The sequence below is a fragment of the Oncorhynchus clarkii genome, chromosome 5 (assembly GCF_045791955.1).
Source record: "Oncorhynchus clarkii lewisi isolate Uvic-CL-2024 chromosome 5, UVic_Ocla_1.0, whole genome shotgun sequence".
Taxonomy (NCBI): Eukaryota; Metazoa; Chordata; class Actinopteri; order Salmoniformes; family Salmonidae; genus Oncorhynchus; species Oncorhynchus clarkii.
The window spans coordinates 97,844,298-97,863,055 of NC_092151.1; positions in this window are offsets into that span (position 1 = coordinate 97,844,298).

Consider the following 18,758-nt stretch of genomic DNA (forward strand, 5'->3'; position numbering starts at 1 on the left):
TTATTACTGATCCCCATTAGTTCCTGCCAAGGCAGCAGCTACTCTTCCTGGGGTTTATTACGGATCCCCATTAGTTCCTGCCAAGGCAGCATTTACTCTTCCTGGGGTTTATTATGGATTCCCATTAGTACCTGCCAAGGCAGCAGCTACTCTTCCTGGGGATTATAACTCATCCCCATTAGTTCCTACAAAGGCAGCAGCTACTCTTCCTGGGGTTTATTACTGATCCCCCATTACTTCCTGTCAAGGCGTAGCTACTCTTCCTGGGGTTTATTTTGGATCCCCATTAGTTCCTGCCAAGGCAGCAGCTACTCTTCCTGGGGTTTATTACGGATCCCCATTAGTTCCTGCCAAGGCAGCAGCTACTCTTCCTGGGGTTTATTATGGGTCCCCATTAGTTCCTGCCAAGGCAGCAGCTACTCTTCCTGGGGTTTATTATGGACCCCCCTTAGTTCCTGCCAAGGCAGCAGCTACTCTTCCTGGGGTTTATTACTGATCCCCATTACTTCCTACCAAGGCAGAAGCTACTCTTCCTGGGGTTTATTACTGATCCCCATTAGTTCCTGCCAAGGCAGCAGCTACTCTTCCTGGGGTTTATTATGGATCCCCATTAGTTCCTGCCAAGGCAGCAGCTACTCTTCCTGGGGTTTATTATGGATCCCCATTAGTTCCTGCCAAGGCAGCAGCTACTCTTCCTGGGGTTTATTATGGATCCCCATTAGTTCCTGCCAAGGCAGCAGCTACTCGTCCTGGGATTTATTATGGATCCCCATTAGTTCCTGTCAAGGTAGCAGCAACTCTTCCTGGGATTTATTATGGGTCCCCATTAATTCCTGCCAAGGCAGCAGCTACTCTTCCTGGGGTTTATTATGGATCCCCATTAGTTCCTGCCAAGGCAGCAGCTACTCTTCCTGGGGTTTATTACTGATCCCCCATTACTTCCTGTCAAGGCGTAGCTACTCTTCCTGGGGTTTATTTTGGATCCCCATTAGTTCCTGCCAAGGCAGCAGCTACTCTTCCTGGGGTTTATTACGGATCCCCATTTGTTCCTGCCAAGGCAGCAGATAATCTTCCTGGGGTTTATTATGGATCCCCATTAGTACCTGCCAAGGCAGCAGCTACTCTTCCTGGGGTTTATTACTGATCCCCATTAGTTCCTACCAAGGCAGCAGCTACTCTTCCTGGGGTTTATTACGGATCCCCATTAGTTCCTGCCAAGGCAGCAGCTACTCTTCCTGGGGTTTATTACGGATCCCCATTAGTTCCTGCCAAGGCAGCAGCTACTCTTCCTGGGGTTTATTACGGATCCCCATTAGTTCCTGCCAAGGCAGCAGCTACTCTTCCTGGGGTTTATTACGGATCCCCATTAGTTCCTGCCAAGGCAGCAGCTACTCTTCCTGGGGTTTATTACGGGTCCCCATTAGTTCCTGCCAAGGCAGCAGCTACTCTTCCTGGGGTTTATTATGGACCCCCCTTAGTTCCTGCCAAGGCAGCAGCTACTCTTCCTGGGGTTTATTATGGATCCCCATTAGTTCCTGCCAAGGCAGAAGCTACTCTTCCTGGGGTTTATTATGGATCCCCATTAGTTCCTGTCAAGGCAGCAGCTATTCTTCCTGGGGTTTATTATGGATCCCCATTAGTTCCTGCCAAGGCAGCAGCTACTCTTCCTGGGGTTTATTACTGATCCCCCATTACTTCCTGTCAAGGCGTAGCTACTCTTCCTGGGGTTTATTTTGGATCCCCATTAGTTCCTGCCAAGGCAGCAGCTACTCTTCCTGGGGTTTATTACGGATCCCCATTAGTTCCTGCCAAGGCAGCAGCTACTCTTCCTGGGGTTTATTATGGATCCCCATTAGTACCTGCCAAGGCAGCAGCTACTCTTCCTGGGGTTTATTACTGATCCCCATTAGTTCCTACCAAGGCAGCAGCTACTCTTCCTGGGGTTTATTACGGATCCCCATTAGTTCCTGCCAAGGCAGCAGCTACTCTTCCTGGGGTTTATTACGGATCCCCATTAGTTCCTGCCAAGGCAGCAGCTACTCTTCCTGGGGTTTATTACGGATCCCCATTAGTTCCTGCCAAGGCAGCAGCTACTCTTCCTGGGGTTTATTACGGATCCCCATTAGTTATTGCCAAGGCAGCAGCTACTCTTCCTGGGGTTTATTATGGGTCCCCATTAGTTCCTGCCAAGGCAGCAGCTACTCTTCCTGGGGTTTATTATGGACCCCCCTTAGAGCCTGCCAAGGCAGCAGCTACTCTTCCTGGGGTTTATTATGGATCCCCATTAGTTCCTGCCAAGGCAGAAGCTACTCTTCCTGGGGTTTATTATGGATCCCCATTAGTTCCTGTCAAGGCAGCAGCTATTCTTCCTGGGGTTTATTATGGATCCCCATTAGTTCCTGCCAAGGCAGAAGCTACTCTTCCTGGGGTTTATTATGGATCCCCATTAGTTCCTGCCAAGGCAGCAGCTACTCTTCTTGGGGTTTGTTACGTATCCCCATTAGTTCCTGGCAAGGTAGCAGCTACTCTTTCTGGGGTTTATTAGGGATCCCCATTAGTTCCTGCCAAGGCAGCAGCTACTCTTCTTGGGGTTTGTTACGTATCCCCATTAGTTCCTGGAAAGGTAGCAGCTACTCTTTCTGGGGTTTATTATGGATCCCCATTAGTTCCTGCCAAGGCAGCAGCTACTCTTCCTGGCGTTTATTATGGGTCCCCATTAGTTCCTGCCAAGGCAGCAGCTACTCTTCCTGGGGTTTATTACTGATCCCCATTACTTCCTACCAAGGCAGAAGCTACTCTTCCTGGGGTTTATTATGGATCCCCATTAGTTCCTGCCAAGACAGTAGCTACTCTTCCTCAGGTTTATTATGGATCCCCATTAGTTCCTGCCAAGGCAGCATCTACTCTTCCTGGGGTTTATTACTGAACCCCATTAGTTCCTGCCAAGGCAGCAGCTACTCTTCCTGGGGTTTATTATGGATCCCCATTAGTTCCTGTCAAGGCGAAGCTACTCTTCCTGGGGTTTATTATGGATCCCCATTAGTTCCTGTCAAGGCAGCAGCTATTCTTCCTGGGGTTTATTATGGATCCCCATTAGTTCCTGCCAAGGCATTAGCTACTCTTCCTGGGGTTTATTATGGGTCCCCATTTGTTCCTGCCAAGGCAGCAGCTACTCTTCCTGGGGTTTATTATGGGGCACCATTAGTACCTGCCAAGGCAGCAGCTACTCTTCCTGGAGTTTATTACTGATCCCCATTAGTTCCTGCCAAGGCAGCAGCTACTCTTCCTGGGGTTTATTACGGATCCCCATTAGTTCCTGCCAAGGCAGCAGTTACTCTTCCTGGGGTTTATTATGGATTCCCATTAGTACCTGCCAAGGCAGCAGCTACTCTTCCTGGGGATTATAACTGATCCCCATTAGTTCCTACAAAGGCAGCAGCTACTCTTCCTGGGGTTTATTACTGATCCTCCATTACTTCCTGTCAAGGCGTAAATACTCTTCCTGGGGTTTATTTTGGATCCCCATTAGTTCCTGCCAAGGCAGCAGCTACTCTTCCTGGGGTTTATTACGGATCCCCATTAGTTCCTGCCAAGGCAGCAGCTACTCTTCCTGGGGTTTATTACTGATCCCCATTAGTTCCTACCAAGGCAGCAGCTACTCTTCCTGGGGTTTATTACGGATCCCCATTAGTTCCTGCCAAGGCAGCAGCTACTCTTCCTGGGGTTTATTACGGATCCCCATTAGTTCCTGCAAAAGGCAGCAGCTACTCTTCCTGGGGTTTATTACGGATCCCCATTAGTTCCTGCCAAGGCAGCAGCTACTCTCCCTGGGGTTTATTATGGGTCCCCATTAGTTCCTGCCAAGGCAGCAGCTACTCTTCCTGGGGTTTATTATGGACCCCCCTTAGTTCCTGCCAAGGCAGCAGCTACTCTTCCTGGGGTTTATTATGGATCCCCATTAGTTCCTGCCAAGGCAGAAGCTACTCTTCCTGGGGTTTATTATGGATCCCCATTAGTTCCTGTCAAGGCAGCAGCTATTCTTCCTGGGGTTTATTATGGATCCCCATTAGTTCCTGCCAAGGCAGAAGCTACTCTTCCTGGGGTTTATTATGGATCCCCATTAGTTCCTGCCAAGGCAGCAGCTACTCTTCTTGGGGTTTGTTACGTATCCCCATTAGTTCCTGGCAAGGTAGTAGCTACTCTTTCTGGGGTTTATTATGGATCCCCATTAGTTCCTTCCAAGGCAGCAGCTACTCTTCCTGCCGTTTATTATGGGTCCCCATTAGTTCCTGCCAAGGCAGCAGCTACTCTTCTTGGGGTTTGTTACGTATCCCCATTAGTTCCTGGCAAGGTAGTAGCTACTCTTTCTGGGGTTTATTATGGATCCCCATTAGTTCCTTCCAAGGCAGCAGCTACTCTTCCTGCCGTTTATTATGGATCCCCATTAGTTCCTGTCAAGGCAGCAGCTATTCTTCCTGGGGTTTATTATGGATCCCCATTAGTTCCTGCCAAGGCAGAAGCTACTCTTCCTGGGGTTTATTATGGGTCCCCATTAGTTCCTGCCAAGGCAGCAGCGACTCTTCCTGGGGTTTATTACTGATCCCCCATTACTTCCTGTCAAGGCGTAACTACTCTTCCTGGGGTTTATTTTGGATCCCCATTAGTTCCTGCCAAGGCAGCAGCTACTCTTCCTGGGGTTTATTACGGATCCCCATTAGTTCCTGCAAAAGGCAGCAGCTACTCTTCCTGGGGTTTATTACGGATCCCCATTAGTTCCTGCCAAGGCAGCAGCTACTCTTCCTGGGGTTTATTATGGGTCCCCATTAGTTCCTGCCAAGGCAGCAGCTACTCTTCCTGGGGTTTATTATGGACCACCCTTAGTTCCTGCCAAGGCAGCAGCTACTCTTCCTGGGGTTTATTATGGATCCCCATTAGTTCCTGCCAAGGCAGAAGCTACTCTTCCTGGGGTTTATTATGGATCCCCATTAGTTCCTGTCAAGGCAGCAGCTATTCTTCCTGGGGTTTATTATGGATCCCCATTAGTTCCTGCCAAGGCAGAAGCTACTCTTCCTGGGGTTTATTATGGATCCCCATTAGTTCCTGCCAAGGCAGCAGCTACTCTTCTTGGGGTTTGTTACATATCCCCATTAGTTCCTGGCAAGGTAGTAGCTACTCTTTCTGGGGTTTATTATGGATCCCCATTAGTTCCTTCCAAGGCAGCAGCTACTCTTCCTGCCGTTTATTATGGGTCCCCATTAGTTCCTGCCAAGGCAGCAGCTACTCTTCTTGGGGTTTGTTACGTATCCCCATTAGTTCCTGGCAAGGTAGTAGCTACTCTTTCTGGGGTTTATTATGGATCCCCATTAGTTCCTTCCAAGGCAGCAGCTACTCTTCCTGCCGTTTATTATGGATCCCCATTAGTTCCTGTCAAGGCAGCAGCTATTCTTCCTGGGGTTTATTATGGATCCCCATTAGTTCCTGCCAAGGCAGAAGCTACTCTTCCTGGGGTTTATTATGGGTCCCCATTAGTTCCTGCCAAGGCAGCAGCGACTCTTCCTGGGGTTTATTATGGATCCCCATTAGTTCCTGCCAAGGCAGAAGCTACTCTTCCTGGGGTTTATTATGGATCCCCATTAGTTCCTGCCAAGGCAGCAGCTACTCTTCTTGGGGTTTGTTACGTATCCCCATTAGTTACTGGCAAGGTAGCAGCTACTCTTTCTGGGGTTTATTATGGATCCCCACTAGTTCCTGCCAAGGCAGCAGCTACTCTTCCTGGCGTTTATTATGGGTCCCGATTAGTTCCTGCCAAGGCAGCAGCTACTCTTCCTGGGGTTTATTACTGATCCCCATTACTTCCTACCAAGGCAGAAGCTACTCTTCCTGGGGTTTATTATGGATCCCCATTAGTTCCTGCCAAAACAGCAGCTACTCTTCCTGGGGTTTATTACTGAACTCCATTAGTTCCTTCCAAGGCAGCAGCTACTCTTCGTGGGGTTTATTATGGATCCCCATTAGTTCCTGTCAAGGCGACGCTACTCTTCCTGGGGTTTATTACGGATCCCCATTAGTTCCTGCCAAGTTAGCAGCTAATCTTCCTGGGGTTTATTATGGACTCCCATTAGTTCCTGCCAAGGCATTAGCTACTCTTCCTGGGGTTTATTATGGGTCCCCATTTGTTCCTGCCAAGGCAGCAGCTACTCTTCCTGGGGTTTATTATGGGGCACCATTAGTACCTGCCATGGCAGCAGCTACTATTCCTGGAGTTTATTACTGATCCCCATTAGTTCCTGCCAAGGCAGCAGCTACTCTTCCTGGGGATTATAACTGATCCCCATTAGTTCCTACAAAGGCAGCAGCTACTCTTCCTGGGGTTTATTACTGATCCCCCATTACTTCCTGTCAAGGCGTAGCTACTCTTCCTGGGGTTTATTTTGGATCCCCATTAGTTCCTGCCAAGGCAGCAGCTACTCTTCCTGGGGTTTATTACGGATCCCCATTAGTTCCTGCCAAGGCAGCAGCTACTCTTCCTGGGGTTTATTATGGATCCCCATTAGTACCTGCCAAGGCAGCAGCTACTCTTCCTGGGGTTTATTACTGATCCCCATTAGTTCCTACCAAGGCAGCAGCTACTCTTCCTGGGGTTTATTACGGATCCCCATTAGTTCCTGCCAAGGCAGCAGCTACTCTTCCTGGGGTTTATTACGGATCCCCATTAGTTCCTGCCAAGGCAGCAGCTACTCTTCCTGGGGTTTATTACGGATCCCCATTAGTTCCTGCCAAGGCAGCAGCTACTCTTCCTGGGGTTTATAACGGATCCCCATTAGTTCCTGCCAAGGCAGCAGCTACTCTTCCTGGGGTTTATTATGGGTTCCCATTAGTTCCTGCTAAGGCAGCAGCTACTCTTCCTGGGGTTTATTATGGACCCCCCTTAGTTCCTGCCAAGGCAGCAGCTACTCTTCCTGGGGTTTATTATGGATCCCCATTAGTTCCTGCCAAGGCAGAAGCTACTCTTCCTGGGGTTTATTATGGATCCCCATTAGTTCCTGTCACGGCAGCAGCTATTCTTCCTGGTGTTTATTATGGATCCCCATTAGTTCCTGTCACGGCAGCAGCTATTCTTCCTGGGGTTTATTATGGATCCCCATTAGTTCCTGCCAAGACAGCAGCTACTCTTCCTCGGGTTTATTATGGATACCCATTAGTTCCTGCCAAGGCAGCAGCTACTCTTCCTGGGGTTTATTACTGAACCCCATTAGTTCCTGCCAAGGCAGCAGCTACTCTTCCTGGGGTTTATTATGGATCCCCATTAGTTCTTGTCAAGGCGAAGCTACTCTTCCTGGGGTTTATTACGGATCCCCATTAGTTCCTGCCAAGGGAGCAGCTAATCTTCCTGGGGTTTATTATGGATCCCCATTAGTTCCTGCCAAGGCATTAGCTACTCTTCCTGGGGTTTATTATGGGTCCCCATTAGTTCCTGCCAAGGCAGCAGCTACTCTTCTTGGGGTTTGTTACGTATCCCCATTAGTTCCTGGCAAGGTAGTAGCTACTCTTTCTGGGGTTTATTATGGATCCCCATTAGTTCCTTCCAAGGAAGCAGCTACTCTTCCTGCCGTTTATTATGGATCCCCATTAGTTCCTGTCAAGGCAGCAGCTATTCTTCCTGGGGTTTATTATGGATCCCCATTAGTTCCTGCCAAGGCAGAAGCTACTCTTCCTTGGGTTTATTATGGGTCCCCATTAGTTCCTGCCAAGGCAGCAGCTACTCTTCCTGGGGTTTATTATGGATCCCCATTAGTTCCTGCCAAGGCGAAGCTACTCTTCCTGGGGTTTATTATGGATCCCCATTAGTTCCTGCCAAGGCAGCAGCTACTCTTCTTGGGGTTTGTTACGTATCCCCATTAGTTCCTGGCAAGGTAGCAGCTACTCTTTCTGGGGTTTATTATGGATCCCCATTAGTTCCTGCCAAGGCAGCAGCTACTCTTCCTGGCGTTTATTATGGGTCCCGATTAGTTCCTGCCAAGGCAGCAGCTACTCTTCCTGGGGTTTATTACTGATCCCCATTACTTCCTACCAAGGCAGAAGCTACTCTTCCTGGGGTTTATTATGGATCCCCATTAGTTCCTGCCAAGACAGCAGCTACTCTTCCTCGGGTTTATTATGGATCCCCATTAGTTCCTGCCAAGGCAGCAGCTACTCTTCCTGGGGTTTATTACTGAACCCCATTAGTTCCTGCCAAGGCATTAGCTACTCTTCCTGGGGTTTATTATGGGTCCCCATTTGTTCCTGCCAAGGCAGCAGCTACTCTTCCTGCCGTTTATTATGGATCCCCATTAGTTCCTGTCAAGGCAGCAGCTATTCTTCCTGGGGTTTATTATGGATCCCCATTAGTTCCTGCCAAGGCAGAAGCTACTCTTCCTTGGGTTTATTATGGGTCCCCATTAGTTCCTGCCAAGGCAGCAGCTACTCTTCCTGGGGTTTATTATGGATCCCCATTAGTTCCTGCCAAGGCGAAGCTACTCTTCCTGGGGTTTATTATGGATCCCCATTAGTTCCTGCCAAGGCAGCAGCTACTCTTCTTGGGGTTTGTTACGTATCCCCATTAGTTCCTGGCAAGGTAGCAGCTACTCTTTCTGGGGTTTATTATGGATCCCCATTAGTTCCTGCCAAGGCAGCAGCTACTCTTCCTGGCGTTTATTATGGGTCCCGATTAGTTCCTGCCAAGGCAGCAGCTACTCTTCCTGGGGTTTATTACTGATCCCCATTACTTCCTACCAAGGCAGAAGCTACTCTTCCTGGGGTTTATTATGGATCCCCATTAGTTCCTGCCAAGACAGCAGCTACTCTTCCTCGGGTTTATTATGGATCCCCATTAGTTCCTGCCAAGGCAGCAGCTACTCTTCCTGGGGTTTATTACTGAACCCCATTAGTTCCTGCCAAGGCATTAGCTACTCTTCCTGGGGTTTATTATGGGTCCCCATTTGTTCCTGCCAAGGCAGCAGCTACTCTTCCTGGGGTTTATTATGGGGCACCATTAGTACCTGCCAAGGCAGCAGCTACTATTCCTGGAGTTTATTACTGATCCCCATTAGTTCCTGCCAAGGCAGCAGCTACTCTTCCTGGGGTTTATTATGGATCCCCATTAGTACCTGCCAAGGCAGCAGCTACTCTTCCTGGGGATTATAACTGATCCCCATTAGTTCCTACAAAGGCAGCAGCTACTCTTCCTGGGGTTTATTACTGATCCCCCATTACTTCCTGTCAAGGCGTAGCTACTCTTCCTGGGGTTTATTTTGGATCCCCATTAGTTCCTGCCAAGGCAGCAGCTACTCTTCCTGGGGTTTATTACGGATCCCCATTAGTTCCTGCCAAGGCAGCAGCTACTCTTCCTGGGGTTTATTATGGATCCCCATTAGTACCTGCCAAGGCAGCAGCTACTCTTCCTGGGGTTTATTACTGATCCCCATTAGTTCCTACCAAGGCAGCAGCTACTCTTCCTGGGGTTTATTACGGATCCCCATTAGTTCCTGCCAATGCAGCAGCTACTCTTCCTGGGGTTTATTACGGATCCCCATTAGTTCCTGCCAAGGCAGCAGCTACTCTTCCTGGGTTTTTTTTACGGATCCCCATTAGTTCCTGCCAAGGCAGCAGCTACTCTTCCTGGGGTTTATAACGGATCCCCATTAGTTCCTGCCAAGGCAGCAGCTACTCTTCCTGGGGTTTATTATGGGTCCCCATTAGTTCCTGCCAAGGCAGCAGCTACTCTTCCTGGGGTTTATTATGGACCCCCCTTAGTTCCTGCCAAGGCAGCAGCTACTCTTCCTGGGGTTTATTATGGATCCCCATTAGTTCCTGCCAAGGCAGAAGCTACTCTTCCTGGGGTTTATTATGGATCCCCATTAGTTCCTGTCACGGCAGCAGCTATTCTTCCTGGGATTTATTATGGATCCCCATTAGTTCCTGGCAAGGCAGAAGCTACTCTTCCTGGGGTTTATTATGGATCCCCATTAGTTCCTGCCAATTGCAGCAGCTACTCTTCTTGGGGTTTGTTACGTATCCCCATTAGTTCCTGGCAAGGTAGCAGCTACTCTTTCTGGGGTTTATTATGGATCCCCATTAGTTCCTGCCAAGGCAGCAGCTACTCTTCCTGGCGTTCATTATGGGTCCCCATTAGTTCCTGCCTAAGCAGCAGCAGCTACTCTTCCTGGGGTTTATTACTGATCCCCATTACTTCCTACCAAGGCAGAAGCTACTCTTCCTGGGGTTTATTATGGATCCCCATTAGTTCCTGTCAAGGCGAAGCTACTCTTCCTGGGGTTTATTACGGATCCCCATTAGTTCCTGCCAAGGGAGCAGCTAATCTTCCTGGGGTTTATTATGGACTCCCATTAGTTCCTGCCAAGGCATTAGCTACTCTTCCTGGGGTTTATTATGGGTCCCCATTTGTTCCTGCCAAGGCAGCAGCTACTCTTCCTGGGGTTTATTATGGGGCACCATTAGTACCTGCCAAGGCAGCAGCTACTCTTCCTGGAGTTTATTACTGATCCCCATTAGTTCCTGCCAAGGCAGCAGCTACTCTTCCTGGGGTTTATTACGGATCCCCATTAGTTCCTGCCAAGGCAGCAGTTACTCTTCCTGGGGTTTATTATGGATCCCCATTAGTACCTGCCAAGGCAGCAGCTACTCTTCCTGGGGTTTATTACTGATCCCCAATTAGTTCCTGTCAAGGCAGCAGCTACTCTTCCTGGGGTTTATTATGGCTCCCCATTAGTTCCTGCCAAGGCAGCAGCTACTCTTCCTGGGGTTTATTACTCATCCCCGTTAGTTCCTGCCAAGGCAGCAGCTACACTTCCTGGGGTTTATTATGGATCCCCATTAGTTCCTGTCAAGGTTGCAGCTACTCTTCCTGGGGTTTATTATGGGTCCCCATTAGTTCCTGCCAAGGCAGCAGCTACTCTTCCTGGGGTTTATTACGGATTCCCATTAGTTCCTGCCAAGGCAGCAGCTACTCTTCCTGGCGTTTATTATGGGTCCCCATTAGTTCCTGCCAAGGCAGCAGCTACTCTTCCTGTGGTTTATTACTGATCCCCATTAGTTCCTACCAAGGCAGAAGCTACTCTTCCTGGGGTTTATTATGGATCCCCATTAGTTCCTGCCAAGGCAGCAGCTACTCTTCCTGGGGTTTATTATGGATCCCCATTACTTCCTGCCAAGGCAGCAGCTACTCTTCCTGGGGTTTATTATGGATCCCCATTAGTTCCTGCCAAGGCAGCAGCTACTCTTCCTGGCGTTCATTATGGGTCCCCATTAGTTCCTGCCTAAGCAGCAGCAGCTACTCTTCCTGGGGTTTATTACTGATCCCCATTACTTCCTACCAAGGCAGAAGCTACTCTTCCTGGGGTTTATTATGGATCCCCATTAGTTCCTGTCAAGGCGAAGCTACTCTTCCTGGGGTTTATTACGGATCCCCATTAGTTCCTGCCAAGGGAGCAGCTAATCTTCCTGGGGTTTATTATGGACTCCCATTAGTTCCTGCCAAGGCATTAGCTACTCTTCCTGGGGTTTATTATGGGTCCCCATTTGTTCCTGCCAAGGCAGCAGCTACTCTTCCTGGGGTTTATTATGGGGCACCATTAGTACCTGCCAAGGCAGCAGCTACTCTTCCTGGAGTTTATTACTGATCCCCATTAGTTCCTGCCAAGGCAGCAGCTACTCTTCCTGGGGTTTATTACGGATCCCCATTAGTTCCTGCCAAGGCAGCAGTTACTCTTCCTGGGGTTTATTATGGATCCCCATTAGTACCTGCCAAGGCAGCAGCTACTCTTCCTGGGGTTTATTACTGATCCCCAATTAGTTCCTGTCAAGGCAGCAGCTACTCTTCCTGGGGTTTATTATGGCTCCCCATTAGTTCCTGCCAAGGCAGCAGCTACTCTTCCTGGGGTTTATTACTCATCCCCGTTAGTTCCTGTCAAGGCGTAGCTACTCTTCCTGGGGTTTATTATGGATCCCCATTAGTTCCTGCCAAGGCAGCAGCTACACTTCCTGGGGTTTATTATGGATCCCCATTAGTTCCTGTCAAGGTTGCAGCTACTCTTCCTGGGGTTTATTATGGGTCCCCATTAGTTCCTGCCAAGGCAGCAGCTACTCTTCCTGGGGTTTATTACGGATCCCCATTAGTTCCTGCCAAGGCAGCAGCTACTCTTCCTGGCGTTTATTATGGGTCCCCATTAGTTCCTGCCAAGGCAGCAGCTACTCTTCCTGTGGTTTATTACTGATCCCCATTAGTTCCTACCAAGGCAGAAGCTACTCTTCCTGGGGTTTATTATGGATCCCCATTAGTTCCTGCCAAGGCAGCAGCTACTCTTCCTGGGGTTTATTATGGATCCCCATTACTTCCTGCCAAGGCAGCAGCTACTCTTCCTGGGGTTTATTATGGGTACCCATTAGTTCCTGCCAAGGCAGCAGCTACACTTCCTGGGGTATATTAGGGATCCCCATTAGTTCCTGTCAAGGCGTAGCTACTCTTCCTGGGGTTTATTATGGATCCCCATTAGTTCCTGCCAAGGCAGCAGCTACTCTTCCTGGGGTTTATTACGGATCCCCATTAGCTCCTGCCAAGGCAGCAGCTACTCTTGCCGGGGTTTATTATGGATCCCCATTACTTCCTGCCAAGGCAGCAGCTACTCTTCCTGGGTTTATTATGGGTCCCCATTAGTTCCTGCCAAGGCAGCAGCGACACTTCCTGGGGCTTATTATGGAACCCCATTAGTTCCTGTCAAGGCGTAGCTACTCTTCCTGGGGTTTATTACGGATCCCCATTAGTTCCTGCCAAGGCAGCAGCTACTTTTCCTGGGGTTTATTACGGATCCCCATTAGTTCCTGCCAAGGCAGCAGCTACTCTTCCTCGGGTTTATTATGGATACCCATTAGTTCCTGCCAAGGCAGCAGCTACTCTTCCTGGGGTTTATTACTGAACCCCATTAGTTCCTGCCAAGGCAGCAGCTACTCTTCCTGGGGTTTATTATGGATCCCCATTAGTTCCTGTCAAGGCGAAGCTACTCTTCCTGGGGTTTATTACGGATCCCCATTAGTTCCTGCCAAGGGAGCAGCTAATCTTCCTGGGGTTTATTATGGACTCCCATTAGTTCCTGCCAAGGCATTAGCTAGTCTTCCTGGGGTTTATTATGGGTCCCCATTTGTTCCTGCCAAGGCAGCAGCTACTCTTCCTGGGGTTTATTATGGGGCACCATTAGTACCTGCCAAGGCAGCAGCTACTCTTCCTGGAGTTTATTACTGATCCCCATTAGTTCCTGCCAAGGCAGCAGCTACTCTTCCTGGGGTTTATTACGGATCCCCATTAGTTCCTGCCAAGGCAGCAGTTACTCTTCCTGGGGTTTATTATGGATCCCCATTAGTACCTGCCAAGGCAGCAGCTACTCTTCCTGGGGATTATAACTGATCCCCATTAGTTCCTACAAAGGCAGCAGCTACTCTTCCTGGGGTTTATTACTGATCCCCAATTAGTTCCTGTCAAGGCAGCAGCTACTCTTCCTGGGGTTTATTATGGCTCCCCATTAGTTCCTGCCAAGGCAGCAGCTACTCTTCCTGGGGTTTATTACTGATCCCCGTTAGTTCCTGTCAAGGCGTAGCTACTCTTCCTGGGGTTTATTATGGATCCCCATTAGTTCCTGCCAAGGCAGCAGCTACACTTCCTGGGGTTTATTATGGATCCCCATTAGTTCCTGTCAAGGTTGCAGCTACTCTTCCTGGGGTTTATTATGGGTCCCCATTAGTTCCTGCCAAGGCAGCAGCTACTCTTCCTGGGGATTATAACTGATCCCCATTAGTTCCTACAAAGGCAGCAGCTACTCTTCCTGGGGTTTATTACTGATCCCCAATTAGTTCCTGTCAAGGCAGCAGCTACTCTTCCTGGGGTTTATTATGGATCCCCATTAGTTCCTGCCAAGGCAGCAGCTACACTTCCTGGGGTTTATTATGGATCCCCATTAGTTCCTGTCAAGGTTGCAGCTACTCTTCCTGGGGTTTATTATGGGTCCCCATTAGTTCCTGCCAAGGCAGCAGCTACTCTTCCTGGGGTTTATTACTGATCCCCATTAGTTCCTGCCAAGGCAGCAGCTACTCTTCCTGGGGTTTATTATGGATCCCCATTACTTCCTGCCAAGGCAGCAGCTACTCTTCCTGGGGTTTATTATGGGTCCCCATTAGTTCCTGCCAAGGCAGCAGCTACACTTCCTGGGGTATATTAGGGATCCCCATTAGTTCCTGTCAAGGCGTAGCTACTCTTCCTGGGGTTTATTATGGATCCCCATTAGTTCCTGCCAAGGCAGCAGCTACTCTTCCTGGGGTTTATTACGGATCCCTATTAGCTCCTGCCAAGGCAGCAGCTACTCTTCCCGGGGTTTATTATGGATCCCCATTACTTCCTGCCAAGGCAGCAGCTACTCTTCCTGGGTTTATTATGGGTCCCCATTAGTTCCTGCCAAGGCAGCAGCGACACTTCCTGGGGCTTATTATGGAACCCCATTAGTTCCTGTCAAGGCGTAGCTACTCTTCCTGGGGTTTATTACGGATCCCCATTAGTTCCTGCCAAGGCAGCAGCTACTTTTCCTGGGGTTTATTACGGATCCCCATTAGTTCCTGCCAAGGTAGCAGCTACTCTTCCTGGGCTTTATTATGGATCCCCATTAGTTCCTGCCAAGGCAGCAGCTACTTTTCCTGGGGTTTATTACGGATCCCCATTAGTTCCTGCCAAGGTAGCAGCTACTCTTCCTGGGCTTTATTATAGATCCCCATTAGTTCCTGCAAAGGCAGCAGCTACTCTTCCTGGGGTTTATTATAGATCCCCATTAGTTCCTGCCAAGGTAGCAGCTACTCTTCCTGGGGTTTATTATAGATCCCCATTAGTTCCTGCCAAGGTAGCAGCTACTCTTCCTGGGGTTTATTACTGATCCCCCATTAGTTCCTGTCAAGGCATAGCTACTCTTCCTGGGGTTTATTATGGATCCCCATTAGTTCCTGTCAAGGCAGCAGCTACTCTTCCTGGGGTTTATTATGGATCCCCATTAGTTCCTGCCAAGGCAGCAGCTACTCTTCCTGGGGTTTTTATGGGTCCCCATTAGTTCCTGCCAAGGTAGCAGCTACTCTTCCTGGGGTTTATTATGGATTTCCATTAGTTCCTGCCAAGGCAGCAGCTACTCTTCCTGGGGTTTATTATGGATCCCCATTAGTTCCTGCCAAGGCAGAAGCTACTCTTCCTGGGGTTTATTATGGATCCTATTAGTTCCTGCCAAGGCAGCAGCTACTCTTCCCGGGTTCTGGCAAAGTGAAGGCAATTTTAAAAACACTACAATACATTCATAACAGATTTCACAACACAATAAGTGTGTCCTCAGGCCCATACTGCACTACCACATATCTACAATGCAAAATCCATGTGTACATGTGTGTATAGTGCGTAAGTTATCTTGTGTATGTATGCATGTCAGGGCTCTGTGCAGGCCAGTCCAGTTCTTCCACACCGATCTTGACAAACCATTTCTGTATGGACCTCGCTTTGTGCACGGGTGCATTGTCATGCTGAAACTGGAAAGGGCCTTCCCCAAACTGTTGCCACAAAATTGGAAGCACAGAATCGTCTAGAATGTCATTGTATGCTGTAGCGTTAAGATTTCCCTTCACTGGAACTAAGAGGCCTAGTCTGAACCATGAAAAACAGCCCCAGACCATTTTTAAGAGCTTCAGCTATGAACTTGTGTGGCCACTTCGCAGCTGAGCCCTTGTTGCTCCTAGACATTTCCACTTTACATTAACAGCAGTTACAGTAGACTGGGGTAGCTCTATTTATTTAAGCTGATCCACCCCCTATCAAATAATTAAATAATAAAGCTGATCTAATAATACATGTTTTACACAGTTTCAGTACTACCAAAGCATGTCTAACCCTAACACTAAGGCAGCAGCTACTCTTTCTGGGGTTTATTATGGGTCCCCATTAGTTCCTGCCTAACCCTAACCCTAACCCTACTACCAAAGCATGTCCAGAAAGGAGACTAACGTGACTCAACGGTCGCATGGAATTTTACTGTGGTCATGACTCATGACTGCCGCTGTGGCGGTAATATGATCCCTTGATCCGAGGGACAATGCCAAATATTTTCAGCCTCCTGAGGGGGCGGACAAGTTATCGTGCCTTCTTCACGACTATGTTAGTGTGTGTGGACCATGATAATTTGTCTCTGACCTCCTCCCGAAAGGCTGTATCATTGTCGTCTGTGATCAGGCGAGTGTCATAAGCAAACTTAATGGTGTTGGAGTCGTGGGCGAACAGGGAGTACAGTAGGGGACTGAGCACAAAGCCCTGAGGGGCCCCAGAGTTGAGGGTCAGCGTGGGGGGTGTGTTATTGCCTACCCTCTAGTACAATACTAATTCATGTTGAAAGTCCCATTTATATTCCTAAAACTTAAATTAAACATGATGCTGTCGCTGATTCCTGTTCACAAGACACATTGATAAATAGCCCAATGTCAAAACACAGTTTTAAAGGGTCCAAATCAATAACCAATATGCAGAAACAGTTTGTGATATATTGAAAAGCTAAACATCAAATGTACACAGACATGTGCAACAATAGTAATCATATTACTGCTATTTCTTTGCACCTTGTTTTGAAAACAAAAAATCTCTCATTGATTTGGGGGGGATATGCGCTGTTGAAACTACCACAACTCAAAAAATATCTCATTGATTGGGGGGATATGCGCTGTTGAAACTACCACAACTCAAAAAATGGAAACTGGAGATATTTTACTGGTTAGGAGGACAACCTGCAGAACACAGTCGGATACAGTGCATTCGGAAAGTTTTGAGACCCCTTGACTTTTTTCACATTTTCATACATTACAGCCTTACTCTAAAATGGATTAAATGTTTTTCCCCCTCATCAATCTACAAAGTCCCCTTAATGACATCACAATACCCCATAATGACATCACAGTACCCCATAATGACATCACAATACCTCATAATGACATCACAATACCCCATAATGACATCACAATACCCCATAATGACATCACAATACCCCATAATGACATCACAATACCCTATAATGACATCACAATACCCCATAATGACAAAGCAAAAAAAACATTTTTAGAAAAGTATCACATTTATATAAGTATTCACTCTTTACTCCGTACTTTGTTGAAGCGACTACAGTCTTGAGTCTTGTTGGGTATGATTCTACAAGCTTGGCGCACCTGTATTTGGGGAGTTTCTCCCATTCTTCTCTGCAGATCCTCTCAAGCACAGTCAAGTTGCTGCACAGCTATTTTCAGGTCTCTCCAGAGATGTTCGATCGGTTTCAAGTCTGGGCTCTGGCTGGGCCACTCAAGGGAATTCAGAGATTGTACCAAAGCCACTCCTGCGTAGTCTTGGCTGTGTGCTTAGGGTCGTTGTCCTATTGGAAGGTGAACCTTTGCCCCAGTCTGAGGTCATGAGTGCTCTGGAGCAGGTTTTCATCAAGGATCTCTCTGTACTTTGCTCCATTCATCTTTCCCGCTATCCTGACTATTCTCCCAGTCCCTGCCGCTGAAAAACATCCCCACAGCATGATGCTGCCACCACCATGCTTCACCGTAGGGATGGTGCCAGGTTTCATCCAGACTTCACTCTTGGCATTCAGGCCAAAGAGTTCAATCTTTGTTTCATCAGACCAGAGAATCTTGTTTCTCATGGTCTGAGAGTCCTTTAGGTGCCTTTCGGCAAACTCAAAGCGGGCTGTCATGTGCCTTTTACTGAGCAGTGACTTCCGTCTGGCCACACTACCATAAAGGTCTGATTGGTAGAGTGATGCAGAGATGGTTGTCCTTCTGGAAGGTTCTCCCATCTCCACAGAGGAACTCTGGAGCTCTGTCAGAGTGACCATCGGGTACTTGGTCACCTCCCTGACCAAGGCCCTTCTCCCCAGATTGCTCAGTTTGGCCAGGCAGCCAGCTCTAGGAAGAGTCTTGGTGGTTCCAAAGTTCTTCGATTTAAGAATGATGGAGGCCACTGTGTTCTTGGGGAGTTTCACTTTCAGATAATCCTGTCTCGGAGCTCTACAGACAATTCATTCGACCTCATGGTTTGGTATTTGCTCTGACATTCACTGTCAACTGTGGGACCTTAGATGTTTGCCTTTCCAAATCATGTCCAATCAATTTAATTTACCACAGGTAGACACCAATCAAGTTGTAGAAACATCTCAATGTTCAATGGAAACAGGATGCACCTGAGCTTAATTTCGAGTCTCATTGCAAAGGGTCTGAATACTTTGTTTTTTACTTTTTATGAATTACGAAAAATTTCTAAAACCCTGTTTTTGCTTGGTCATTATGGGGTATTGTGTGTAGATTGATGATTTATTTTTAAATCAATTTTAGAATAAGGCTGTAATGTAACAAGCTTACAATTGGCTCATTCATCCCCCCTCCTCTCCCCTGTAACTATTCCCCAGGTCGTTGGTGTAAATAACAACATGTTCTCAGTCAACTTACACGGTAGTTGGGCTCTGAATACTTTCCGAATATTTTGAAATGTTGCATTTTGGTACGGGGGTCACCAAAACAGAAAGAGAAACGCAACACTGTTTTGTCAATCATTCATCAATTATCAAGTTGGAATCAATTGCGCGAGAGGGAGATGAGGTTGCACGTCCTGTTAAAATGAACACAGCTCAAAAAAACATTTACGTAATCTG